General features: G+C 47.7%; 1 protein-coding gene across 3 annotated transcripts in view; it reads left to right on the top strand.

The window, feature by feature from the left end:
* Positions 1-4,357: 4,357 nt before the first annotated feature.
* LOC147678052 (diacylglycerol O-acyltransferase 2-like) overlaps positions 4,358-13,208 on the top strand; it is a 151,585-nt gene continuing 142,734 nt past the window's right edge. For 2 of the 3 annotated variants that reach the window (XR_015302478.1, XM_086945946.1), the window contains exon 1: positions 4,358-4,480. The gene's annotated coding sequence lies outside the window, so the exon portion shown is untranslated. Of the gene's footprint in view, positions 4,481-5,270; positions 5,501-13,208 lie in introns of those variants that run through there. The other variant, XM_086945947.1, reaches the window with a different exon arrangement.

Below are 13,208 nucleotides of genomic sequence, written 5' to 3'. Positions count from 1 at the left end.
GTAGATGGCATAGTAGAGAGTCATTGTCTTTGGTTTTGATGGCACCGGATAGACATTCAAATGAGTCGTATTCAAAGGAGGAGGTTTTTGTGATGTTCCAGCTGTCCTTGTGGATGATAGCAACCCCACCTCCTCATTGTTTAATCCTGTCTTTGGAGATGAGGGAGAAGCCAGGTGGAACCAGCATGTCTAGGCAGGGGGGAGATGTCTTATTTAGCCAGGTCTCAGTGAGGAACGCAACGTCAATGTCGTGTGTGAGGATGGCTTCGGCTAAGTCCGTTGCATGTAATGAGGCCGATCTGCAGTTGATTAGGAGGCAGTTGGTGATTTTCTCCTGAATGTTGATGGTTTTGTCTTTAGCTTCTCTAGGTATAGCGGTGAGGATTGGTAATCTTTGCCGTTTGAGAGTGGGTTGAACTTTCCGGTAGCCAGTGATTACTTGAATTTTAGATTTAGGTGAGACTGGGAGGGGAGAGTCATAGGTCGTGGCTAGTAATGCAGCTTCTCTCTCTGACATAGGTGCTTCTGATCTGAGCGGTCTGGAGGTCAGGTGTTTTGTGCCTCCTAGGGTTTGAGATGAGATTGTGGTCAGGGGCCTGGTCCAAGGGGCTCTAGAGAGTTCAGATTTTTTGGGGCTGGAGACCAGGACCTTGGGATATGGATCGATCGGGTGAGCATTGTGGGCTGCTTTGGGCCCCTGGGTGATGTTGGCGTTAGCGCGGAGGGGCGTTCGGGGAGGGGGTTTGGGAGGATTACATTGGGCATTGAGGACTACTGTGGGCCCCTGGGTGATGTTGGCGAGGAGGGGCGTTCGGGGAGGGGGTTTGGGGGGATTACAGGCTATACCGAGGTTGAGGAGGGTTTCAATTAGGCCTTGGGTGATGGAGTCGACCTGTTTTTCCAAGGCTGTGAGCCGCTTAGTTATGGAATCAATGGGGGGGTTGTGGTCAACTGCAGTGGGGTCGAGCGTGTTGAAGTTCGGGAGAGTGGGTTGGGAGATAGGGATCGGGGTAAAGGGAGGGGGACGTGTGGCAAGAAGGCTGGGTGGGAGATTGGACAGTGAACGGGAAAATGCACCAAATAAACCTTTCCGGAAAGAAAAGTGCCTGAAAAAAGCAGTAATAGTAATGGCATCCCAATGAAAAGGCTTTAAAGTCTACGCAACTAATGGTCCACATTTTGTTTACGCTCACCTAGAATTGTGCCGTAATGAAAACTTACAATTTCTGTGATGTCTCTGATCTGCTCCTTTATCGGATATCCTGGAGCCCATGAGCTGTGGTCTGGAGCAAGCAGGGACACCGGCATCAGCTGCCACTCCCCAATAGGTAAGAGGGAAGGCTAGGTCACGTGGTATTCCTGCAGGTCTGGCCAGTCTATACAGTCTGCGTTTCCCAGCGGTGCATTCTAGGCAATCAGGCGTGTGTAACATCACTACCACAGCTGATCAAAGCTGGCCAGCATTATTTGAAAAATGGATCGCCGAGCAGTGGTCAAACCACAAAGTCTGGCTTCAGTGGGCTAGGCCGTGCAAACACCGACCTGGACGAATGCATGAGAACACTTTAAAGCCAAACCTTTCGGTTTTGCTTTGTTTACTTTGTGCCCTGGCAGTGTGAGGCGTTGCTGTGGGTAGTGTCATTGTTTTTCCCTAGTTTGTGACCACAAATGTAGTAAGGAAAAGCCCAAGAAAAGTCACCAAAATAGCCTTTTCCATCTAAATGGTTGTATAATATTATGTTTTCATTCTTTCCTGCGCTAGCCCTGGACACGGTGGTGTTCTGCTCGATTCTTCCTACATCCCCTTCAGTCTCACGCCTACTTACGGCGCCATCCGAATGCTGTTATGAGGCGGGCTGCCTTTAGGGTCCACAGGCCGCGGTATCGAAAGTTCGTATAGTCGCCAGTTTTCTGTGCCCACAGGGTATTTTAATATTGAAGGGTGCTATGCAAACAAATGTTGGACGGAATGCTGAATAAATCATACATTCACCCCCCAGTCAAGAGATCTGGGATAAATCCATAGTTATTTTGCTCACCAAGCCACCCCAGTTTAGACCCAGCCATATGCAAATCAGTGTAGAACCGGTGCCTCATGGGAATAGTCCAGACCAAACTGCCAAGCCAAGTCCTCCCTGGATGGGAAACCAGCATCCTGGGACAGGTTTCTGGGTATTATCCTTCATCCTATTGAAGGGGCTGCAAATGCTTGCAGGGCACCTTGTGGAATGCAGATTGCGTTTGTGCCACGTGTGCTGGTACAAACCCAAGGGTTGTGGCTCCAAATAAATGCAAAATTACAGTTGCATTAAAGGGCCCAAAAGTTGAAAATTAAGTCAGTTGTTATCTGGCTATTTCATCAGGCTCTAATGCAACCCGTGGTAAATTCTTCCTGTGATACATTAAAAAAATCATGAAACCATTAAAACATGCTAGCACTTTATATGCCTCACCCCCTAGAATTATAAGAAGGCATTTAGGGCAACACACTAAGGTATACAAAAAAGCGATGTATCAATTAAGTGTGCTGCGCTAAGTGGGACGGTATGACCAGACGTGGGTCCAGGGCACGAGTCTGGGGTACACGCGGGTAGATGGCGTCCACCCACCATTTTCAAGAGGTGAACACCGTCCACGCTGCCAAGAATTTGGGCCCCACTGAATAATGTGCGGAACTCGTCCTGGTGTAATTTCCAAACACTGGGACACTTTCAGCAGCGCCTGCACACTGTCTGCTTTCCTTCTGCAACAAGCAACAACATGAAGGCGGGGACGAGGCTTTATTTTAGACTCCTCCTGGGCCAGTAACCAATGCCGAATTTGAAGGGTCACCAGGCCTCCTTCTGTTCGAGTCTCTTGGCTTCGAACAGTCAAGAGCCTCACACCTAGATCTAAATGCACAGGAGAAAGAAAGGTTAGCACTTCACACCTACTTAAGAGAGGCAGCTTTACACTTTGTTCAGTCCCTGTTTAGGAGAGATGCATGCACTGTACGTATGTCAGATGTGTTGGTCTGTCCCAGTATTTACACACCAAGTTGCATGTATATGGAGCTTACTACACCTGAAGAGACGTTAAAATAATTTAAGTGCCACTATTTTTTCTTGTGTAGCCCTACTCATCCCAATGCAGGGTGTCGGAGCGCTTTACATCAACAAGCCCATATTACACGTACAATACATTATGTACGTTTGTAAATGAATTGTACACAATGTGGTACATAATACTGGGGGATTGCAAGGTGTAGGATTATCATATCTTCCATAGCTCACTGTGCTATTATCCTCGCAATGCACTGAAACGTACACATGATACACCTGCTAAACATATATGTGAGGGCTTTAGATCTGATGTCACTTGTGATGCCACTACTGTAAAGTCGTGGCTTGTGATGCCACTTTCTATGATGTCAATTCCTTTGATGCCATGTGTGATGTCATGCGCAGTGATGTGCGCAGTTATGTGATTTCAGGACTTGTGTCCTGCCTGGGTCCCGTGCTCACTGTCACCGCAACCCTGCCGTAACCGGCTGAGGCCCAACTAAAGCTAAACCGGTCCCTGGTGCTTGTGTGGTGGTTCAAAGAGGGTCTGGCAGTTCGGACTGGACTGTTCTGATTGGAGCAAACTCAAGTTGATTTGCATATGGCTGGTTCCAAACTGATGTGGTATGCAAACATAACAATGGTTTGGAATGCCACTCGAATAATTGCCAGTGTCAGAGTAATTCGGGCATTCCAGCCATCACGTGTTGCCTTACTTTAGCATGAAAAGAAAGAATAGGCACGAGACAAAAAAAACATGTTCTGGTTGTGTTGAAAGTTCGAGGTGTGCAAGTAGAGAGGGTGCTGTGCTGTCATGGTAAGAGGCCCTTTGAGGCCTTTAGGTGGACCCCTTGAGGGCTCGTGGCACAAATGCCAAGATGTCATGGTGGACACGGTTTGAGCTTAGGTGGGTATGTAAAAAGCAAGTAGTGGGCATAGTGGTGGCTTTGGGGTGGGCAAAGAAAAGCATACCGTGGGTGTTGAGGGCTTTCGTTGGGTTTGGCAAGAATAGCGATGAGCACTGTAAGAGTTTGAGGCCCTCACAGTGGGCACATCTGGCAGGATGAGAGCTTTAGGTGGGTCCTAGAAGGACAATGTGGTTGGCATGGATCTGTGCTACAGGTGGGCATGGAGACAACATACCGGGAGGAGGGGAGTTGTCCGGTGAGCATGGAAAGACAACTTGGTGGGCAGGCTGAGTTCTAGACGTGGGCACGGAAAGAACCCTGGGTGGCACTGGTGATAGGTCGATGCCCTTATCTGTCACGTGACCCTGCCGCCCGTACACTTGGTATCACCCAGTGCCACCTGTCATTTTGTTCCGGGCCTCCGGGAGATGCACGCTCTCCCCTTGCGAAGCTGTCGCCACCGCTCCTCTTACGACAGCGGACCGAAGGGCAGAGTCCAGGGCTGGTGAGGAGGCGGCAGCGACTACCCAGGTAAGCGAGGGCAAAGGGCTTACGTTCTCTTTCCCTGACTCTGCCAGCTCGGAGAGGCGCCCACGCACCGGTTGTTTTAATCAGTTCTCGCGTGAGGCTCTGCCCGGGGTCCGGCTGGGCTGCCCTGGCTTCTATCGCGACTCCCTTTGTCTGTCATGCTAGCGTACAGAGACTCTCCAAGCAGCTCCGAAATCCCCCATATTCTTACATTCAATTAGTCTCATCCAAAGAGGCAACAGGCAAGGTTTGGAAATTCTGTATCACCGAGTGACAGTCTGAAGTAAAAGGCCTGCCCGCCCCCTGCCTGTTGCCATTCTTACTCTTGACCCCGAACTAGACTTCCTCTCTTGCAGAAAGTAACACAACACAGTTGCAAACAACAGGTAGAAAAGTGCTGCCTGCCGCCTGTCAAAGTGCCTCCCGGGCCCTGGCCTCCGTTCCAGCCCCTGTTCACCACATATAACATCGCGTCATGGCGCCAACAGTGACTGCTCCATAGGAGGCGCCATGGCGTCAACCCACCACCTGGCTCGGTCACTAATTGCTTGGAATGTACAGTTCGACATGAAAACAAATGCTCTCACGGGTCGTTTATTTGCATGTAAAAGCTGGTTCGACATGAAAACAAATGCTCTCACGGGTCGTTTATTTGCATGTAAAAGCAGTCCTATCGCATTGCAGCAGGTGAGGGCTCCAATGGCTGTGTTGCGCGTGTGTCAGGCGGGGGCTGATCCGGCCCAGCCCTTACACAGCCACAATACATATCTGGCACGCTGCACTAGAAGGCAGTGCAGTGTGCCAGATACATAATGGAGATTCAGGGCTTGCCAATTCGTGTGCTCTCTCATCCTATCAGAAGTCGGAATAGAGGAATAAGGTGTACCTCGGTACTTCACACTCTGTTCCGCAGGGCACACGTCCGGTGAAAGCTCGTGGGCCTACCTCTGTTGTCCTGTTGGAAGGTAGGAGACGGAGGAGTCCGGACCGTGGGACTGACCTGCCCGCCAGATTAAGGAGCAAGTACGTTTTGTTTCTCAGCCTCCAAATTTTGTGCATTTGACTTTCTGCCAGGAGTGTATGTCTGTATGACTGCCTTTGTAAGTGTGTGTGTGTGTGTGTGTGTGTGTGTGTGTGTGTGTGTGTGTGTGTGTGTGTGTGTGTGTATGCTTGTATGAGTGTGCGTGTTAAAATGTGTGCGTGCGCAATTTAGAAGAGCCTGTTCGGTGGGTTGACAAGGTTGGGAGCCGGAGTCATGGAGTGGATGGAACTGTTAATACACTGTGTGATTTTTATGCACTTAGCTAAGTGAAAAAAACAAACCTGCTGCTGCTGAAGCATTACTATTTATACCAGATTTCTGACTGCTACTTGGGAGTATTGGTTCGCTTGGAGAGAGGCCTGCCTTCTTTGCTGTACCTGTACCACAGTAAAATGATATCCAATAAAAATAGAGACGTTGGCCAGTACACAATTAGATAATAATGTTTACGAAGAAAGGGGAAGAACTTGGACCCAGGTGTATTTGCCAGGAGATCAGGAGAGGATGCTTTGAGAACTGCATGCCAACCATGTCTCATTATTTTGGAGAGTTTTGGCATGTGGAGGAAGGGGAATATTGAAATTTGCAATTTGTGGAGAGGCCTAGTTGAGGAAGGGGAGGGGTTCCTTCGTTCTAACACCAGCTAAATGTTAAACAAACCACGGAAGCCTATAGGCTGTTGGTTATGAAGTTGGACAGCGCGTAAGGGATATCTTAAAGAAATATTTAAACTGTAACCTTTTCTTTCTAATCCCTTGCTCCTATGTAAAGCCTGTTGTAGATTTCCTTTTTCCCAGCCCATCACTACACAACCTTTGTGCGGTCTCACTCTGACATATGGATTCCCCTCCGCCATTTTAGGTTACCTGGCATGTTTAGCCCCATTTAATCTTCCAAATCAGCTGGACAGGCACCAAGGGTTCAGGCCTAGCTAGGGCAGCAATATTTAACCTCCAATGGAATGCTCCCTGTTATTTTGCTCTTTACCAGAGAACATGTGCGCCACATTCTTGAGTATGATCTTACTCCAGTAAGTGGAGTCAGGTTGGTTGATATTTAATGTACCGCTCACTTCTCTCCTACGACTGTCGTTCTCCATGTTCCTTTCCATACCTCCCCCTGAATAACTTCTCTTTTGCCACTCTCTCCTTCTTGTTTTTCCACTGTTGCTTTCTGTCCTCTGTTATATATTTCTCATCTCATCACTTTTTATCTTCATTTCAATGTCTCCCTTTTCTATTTCTTTCACTGCTTGCTGCCTATTCTGTGGTCATCGTTTCTGTTCACTGTGAATTCTGTGGTCATTGTTCTTGTTCACTATGGTGCTTTTTAGTTTTTTTATACTGCTTTTCTTTTCTCTACCTGTTTCCACATCTTTCATGCCTCTCATTCAGTTTCTAACGTAATTTGAATGCACCCCATCTTTTAACTGTGATACACCACCCTCTTCTTTATCCATGGACCATTCTCGCCCTTTTCCTGCCACCATAAAATGTGTGTCCTGTTGTCTATTTCACCCTGTCTTATCTTCCATATTTCTCTGGTGTAAGCTCCTTGGAAGGGGTCCTGTACCTTGGTCTATGGATTTGTGCCTCATCACTTTAAATGTTCACCATCCGCCACTGGCCTGGCTACAATCGTGACTCCCTCTGTCATGCCAACCTACAGAGGCTCCAAACAGTTCTGAAATCTCCCAGATTCTTACATTCAATTGGTCTCATCCAAAGAGGCAAGATTTGGAATTTCTGTATAACTGAGTGACAGTCTGAAATAAAAGGTCTGTCCCTTCCCTTTCTTACTCTCGACCCCGAACTAGACTTCCTCTCTTGCAGATAGAACCACAACACCGTTTCAAGCAACAGGTAGAAAAGTGCTGCCTGCCGCCTGTCAATCAAAGTGCCTCCCGGGCACTTGCCTCCGTTCCTGCCCCTGTTCTCCACATATAATACTGCGTCATGGCGCCAATGCCTGCCCCGTGTGACGGTGTTGGTCTGCGCAAAATGTCCGATTCGGCGTCCAGATGCCTCAATAAAACCTGTCACACCATAAATACAATTGCATAACTAAAGACAACTAATTTCACTGCATAACCATCGCACTGGTGATTCAAAGTTACATTCTTGCTCCTTGAGCTGCCTATTTAACTCGGGCAATGCAAGCGTGCGGCGACTAAGATTAAGGTACCGACTAGTTTCTGGTGTCAGATTTGAGAAAAGGGACATCGGGGCTGTTTTAGGCTGTCACCTGCTGGTAAAATGCTCATGTAGCATGCTATTTTCGAGTATTGAGTTTTTAAACTTGTTTTTATTAAAGTCTTCTATGCTACACTTTATCCGCATACTCGCACAGTAAAAACGAATCTCCTCTCACCTGCTGCTTGAGCGGGGTTACTATTTCAACTTTTTTGCTCCAGCGCCATTTTGGGCTAGGACTTGCCATTCTTGGGCGCCATTTTGGGGAGCGCACTAGTGGCGAGGTGGTCCACACTTGCTGCCTATTTAACTGGCAATACAAGCGCGCGCTGATGGCGCGCCAGAGGCAAGACCGCCTGCGCCGGTCCGCGCCTCGAACGTGCCTAGTGCCAGCCATGCTGCCTGTTCAGGCTGCGGGAAAGGCTGTGTGACCTATTCAAGAGAACAGTTAATGGATTTAGGTAAGAGGGCACATATCGATCCTGCCTACCAGCAGCCCATCAAGCATGATGCAAATAAGATCTTGATATGCGGTCTGATAAATAGCCGGTCGCTAGTCAAGCATCATGTGGAAGTATCAGTTTTGATTAAAGATATGAACCTGGACGCACTGTTCCTAACAGAAACTTGGATCACTTGGATCAGTTCTGAGTCTCCGGTAGAAGTAGGATTTGCCTCCCCTGCTGGCTATTCAATTTTGCATAATCCAAGAACAGCGGGCAGAGGAGGAGGGGTTGGAGTTATCTTCAAAGAGGAGTTGAATTTTGCTCCCCTGAAGCTCGATGAGGTTGCCGGGATAGAACTCATGGGCTTTACTTTGCAGGAACCTAGAGGTAGCCTGTTCACGGGAATGATTTGCTATAGACCCCCAGGGAGTGCTATGCAATATCCATCATTTTTAGATATCATCATCAATCTCTCACTAGCACACTCCAGAATGATTATTCTGGGAGATTTCAGTCTATGGGAGAACGGCACCTTGGGAAACCATTTGAGAGATTTGAACTATACCCGCGCTAATTTTAGCCTTCAACAACTGGTAAAATCCCCGACCCATCAGGGAGGACACACTCTTGATCTGCTGTTTGCCAATCCTCTGGAAACTGAAGTATTAAACATTACATCTCAAAATTGGACGTATCACTACTTAATCCATTTCAAAATTACGTTACCCGGTCTGGTGGATCATTCCAATTCTTCAGTGGTCTGCCGGAAAGGTAGGGAGTGGGCGAAATTAGGAACGACTAGTGCTCTTCAACTCTCCCCAATGTCAATCTCTATTGCGCCTCCGCTAAAGTAGAGGAGAATTGAGAGCAGCACAGAATAAATATAAGGAGCTTATCCTAGAGTGCAAAGCTAATTTTTATGCTAACTCCATTCTACAAGCCTCTAATGGTACTAAAGCACTTTTTAAGATAGTCAGGGACCTTTCTGCCCTGGTGCCCCACTGTGTGCCTGCAGTGCTTGATAGCAAAATCGCCAATTGAGGTAAGCCGTGGACCGGCAAGAGCGACGAGCCTCCTGTGAGCTGAGACGGCCCCACTCTGGCATTCGGTGAGTCTGCGAGCTGTGGGGCGTGAGTGCCGGTGCTGGTGGGGATGCTGGACACAACTGCGGAGAATTTCGGGCCCCTCAGGTCCACTGTGGGTGAGGCTCCCCCTTGTAAATCGTCAGGTGTCCCCATGAAGCAACCAGGTGAGGGAGAGAGGGAGGCCCGTCCCCTGCCAGTGAAAGTGTGCAGCTGACTTTGTTCCATTCGTAGCACACAGTTGGGCCCCTCCCCTGTCGGCCCCATAGTACTGGATGCCGGTGTATATCTAGGGCTTCCTTCTAGTCCTTGGGGCCACTATTTACTTAAAGCTGAGGCTGCTAGGTGCCTGACCCTTACATGGCTCCCAAGGATAACTTGCTTTCCCGAGCTGATTTTTTTCCTTCCATAACCCTTCTAGGACTGTGCCTGACCTAAAGATGGCATCTGGATAATCTGACATACTATGAATACACCTGATCGCTACCCTGACAGTTGAGATCTATCTATCTATCTATCTATCTATCTATCTATCTATCTATCTATCTATCTATCTATCTATCTATCTATACAGCGGAGTCCGAGCTTTATGTCTGACGCTCGGTGGAGCTGCTCTGTTCAGCTATTGAGATCGGCCTTGGTTCATCCCCTTGACCGTCACCTACCCAGCCGGACTTTGGGCACAGTTTTCTCTCCGTCTCTCTGTCTCACGGTGAGCATCCTTCACAACGCGGGCATTACCACGCGCTGCCATTACGACGCTGCTTTTACAACGCAAGTCGTTTCAACGACTTGCGCTGGAGGGTGCTGTTGGAAAAGGAATAGTTTAATTTTCTATTCCAACACCTTCCCTACTGTAATGTGGGCTGGAGTGGGAATAGAAAATTAAACTATTCCACTATCCAGCGCTTACAGCGCAAGTCGTTGTAAAGACTTGCGTTGTAAAAACAGCGTCGTAATGGCACGCGGGGTAAAAGCCTGCATTGTAATGTCATTAAACCCTGTCTCACCCATTCCCCCCCACATAGTGTACTGTAACTCTGCTTTATCTATCTATCTATCTATCTATCTATCTATCTATCTATCGATCTATCGATCTATCGATTCCCTCCTTGGCTGTCACCTACCTAGTCGATCATTGGGCAGACTTTCCATTTGTCTCTCATACCTCTACCCCCTCTTCCTCTCCCTTCTCACTCCCCCTTGCCCCCTTTCCGCTCTATTTTGTCTCTCTCTCTCTTTAAGGTGTCGCATATATTTGATGTAACATGTATTTGCTATCATTGTTGTAACATTTTTGATCCTTATGTAAAGCGCTCTGATACCTACGGGTCTAGTCAGTGCTATATAAAACTCTTAAAAATAAATAAACCTGTTTGGGTAATAAGGTAGTGGCCTTGCAGAAATTGTGTGATGAGATATCCCTCCACTTTACGGATAAAGTGGCAAAGATTGTTGTCTCTCTTCTGGACAATGAAACTATCGCCTAGGATTCTGCTTTACAGGCAGCGGAAGGGGATTCGGGACAGTCATGTACCCTGGATAGCTTTCAGATCTTTACAGATCTCTCTTTTAACACCTTGGCGCAAAGCGTATTCTCAGATTCGCCTTCTGATCCTCTGCCTCAAAGTGTGGAAGACCTATGGTCAAACGACCTTCCCCTTGTTATGACGGATTTGCAATCAGTCCTTAGAAGAAGGTACTGTTCCAGGGGGATGGAAGCAGGCGGTGGTGACACCCCCTGATTAAGAAGCCCTCCCTGGATCCGACTAATCCGGCAAGTTTCAGACCAATCTCTCGCCTTCCTTTCCCTATTAAAATCCTGGAAAAGGCTGTAAGCAGGACATTATCCATTTTTTTGGAAGAAAATCATCTGTTGGACAAGGATCAGTTTGGATTCCGGCCCGGTCACGGGACGGAGTCAGCTTTGACCACCATGATGGATAATTTGCGTAAGCGGGCCGACAACAGGAGTGCCACTGTTTAAGTGCTTCTCGATATGTTGGCCGCATTCGACACTGTGAGCCATTCAATCTTGCTAGAGAGATTGGAAAAAAATTGGGGTGAAGGGACGGGCCTTGCAGTGGTTGCGGTCTTATCTGACAGGGAGACAGCAGGTGGTAACCTTGGCACCGTTCTCAGCCTGCTAATCTCCAATAGTCTATGGGGTTCCGCAGGGCTCTGCTATTAGCCCCATTCTCTTTAATATTTATCTGCAGCCTCTGTTCCCCATTATCAAATCGTTCGGGGTTGACTTGGTCAACTATGCGGATGATACGCAACTGACGTTTTTTATGGAAGGGAAACATGCAGCTTCCATGGATACGTTCCAAGAGTGCATGCGACAGACTGCAGGATGGCTACGGAAGAACTCCCTGCAGTTCAATGGGGGGAAACCGAGGTGCTGTATTGCTCCTCGGTGAAGATGCTCACACATATACCGGTGGAGTTCAGGCTCACCCCGAGGAGGACCCGCTGGCCCCTGCTAATACGATACGTTATCTGGGGGTTCTGATAGATAAGAATCTCCAAATAGAATCACAGGCAAACAAGACTGCCAGCGTATGTTTCGGTCTGATTAGTATGCTGGGTCGGATACTTCCAATCTTACCCAAGGACTTGCGCTCCCTTGAAGAACAGTGTTGAGCAGACTGGATTACTGTAACTCCTTGAATTTGGGGCCCCCTCAGTACATCTTTCAGGGGCTGCAGAGAATCCAGTCTGCAGCGGCAAAGCTGGTGCTGAACAGGCAACGTGGCTCATCATCCACTCAAGCATTGAGGGATCTCCATTGGTTGCCTATCAAGGAAAGGGTCCATTTAAATCACTTTGCTTGGTGCGCAGAGCGGTACATGAATTGGGCCCAGTTCCACTACTGGAAAGATTTGCCTGCTATCGCTCCTCTGGTGCCAGCCTGCTGGTAACTCAGAGATTCAAGCGTTCTAGGATGGGGGGAGGGCTTTCAGTGTGGCTGCTGCTCACCTCTGGAGTGAGTTGCCACAGAGCATCAGACAGATTGATTCCTTAATTGAATTCAGAAAAAGCTAAAAACATGGCTCTTTCCAAAAGTATGATGCCTTGCTATCTACAATACAATTACCGTGCCACCAATGGACTGGTCCTTCTGTAGCAGGACCCAGAATTAAGTAATGCCACCAAAAAAGCCACCCATTCTCAATTAACCAACTCGGTTCACCAACAAATAAAGGGGTTTTAAATGATGAATTGTGATATCTACTATATGTTGAACCGAAGCATATTTTTATACATCCCAGATTGTCATCCACCAATTTGAAAAAAAGAAAATGTCAAAACATCTTTTTGAATTCAGCACAGCATTTATCTTTTAACACCTCAGCGCAAAAAGTAAAGAAGCTGTCAAAAGTGTAAATGAGTTTCTGCAGTCAAACATGCTCATTAATAAACCTATTAATTGCCATTCCCATATATTATGGTTGTAGTCAAACATTTTGTAGTATGTTGAAAGTGTAACAATGTGGGTCCTTTCCTTGGATACATGAGAACAATTATTGTTATGAACAGATGCAGACTTTCGAGTTCAAGCGGACGAGCTTCCGGTTTCCAAGCTATCTTCTGCCAAGAAACTTAAATCGGCCTGCTGTGCGGCGCGCCCCTTTTAATTATGGGGGACACTCGCTGAATCAGCAATCAAACAGCCCCCCTCTTAAACAGCCTCTGGAACAGATTTTATTTCGACAACAATATCCAGTCCATTAGAAGAATCGGGATGTATTACTAAGTAACAAGGATGACACTGGAAGTTGCTGCCAACTGTGCTGGAATTGGAACCGAGCATTGGCAAAGCCAACGGGTCGCGCCTATGATTTCTAGTGACATTGTGTTGAGTGGGTTTAGTGTAGCGTGGCACTGTGAGGTGTGGAGGGGAGTGACCTTGTGGGGAGAGGCATTGTATCGAGTACAGTGCCAGTGTAGGGGGTAGAGTGACGT

This window comes from Lissotriton vulgaris, chromosome 12, assembly GCF_964263255.1.
Source record: "Lissotriton vulgaris chromosome 12, aLisVul1.2, whole genome shotgun sequence".
NCBI lineage: Eukaryota > Metazoa > Chordata > Amphibia > Caudata > Salamandridae > Lissotriton > Lissotriton vulgaris.
This window is presented reverse-complemented; position numbering and strand designations above follow the sequence as displayed.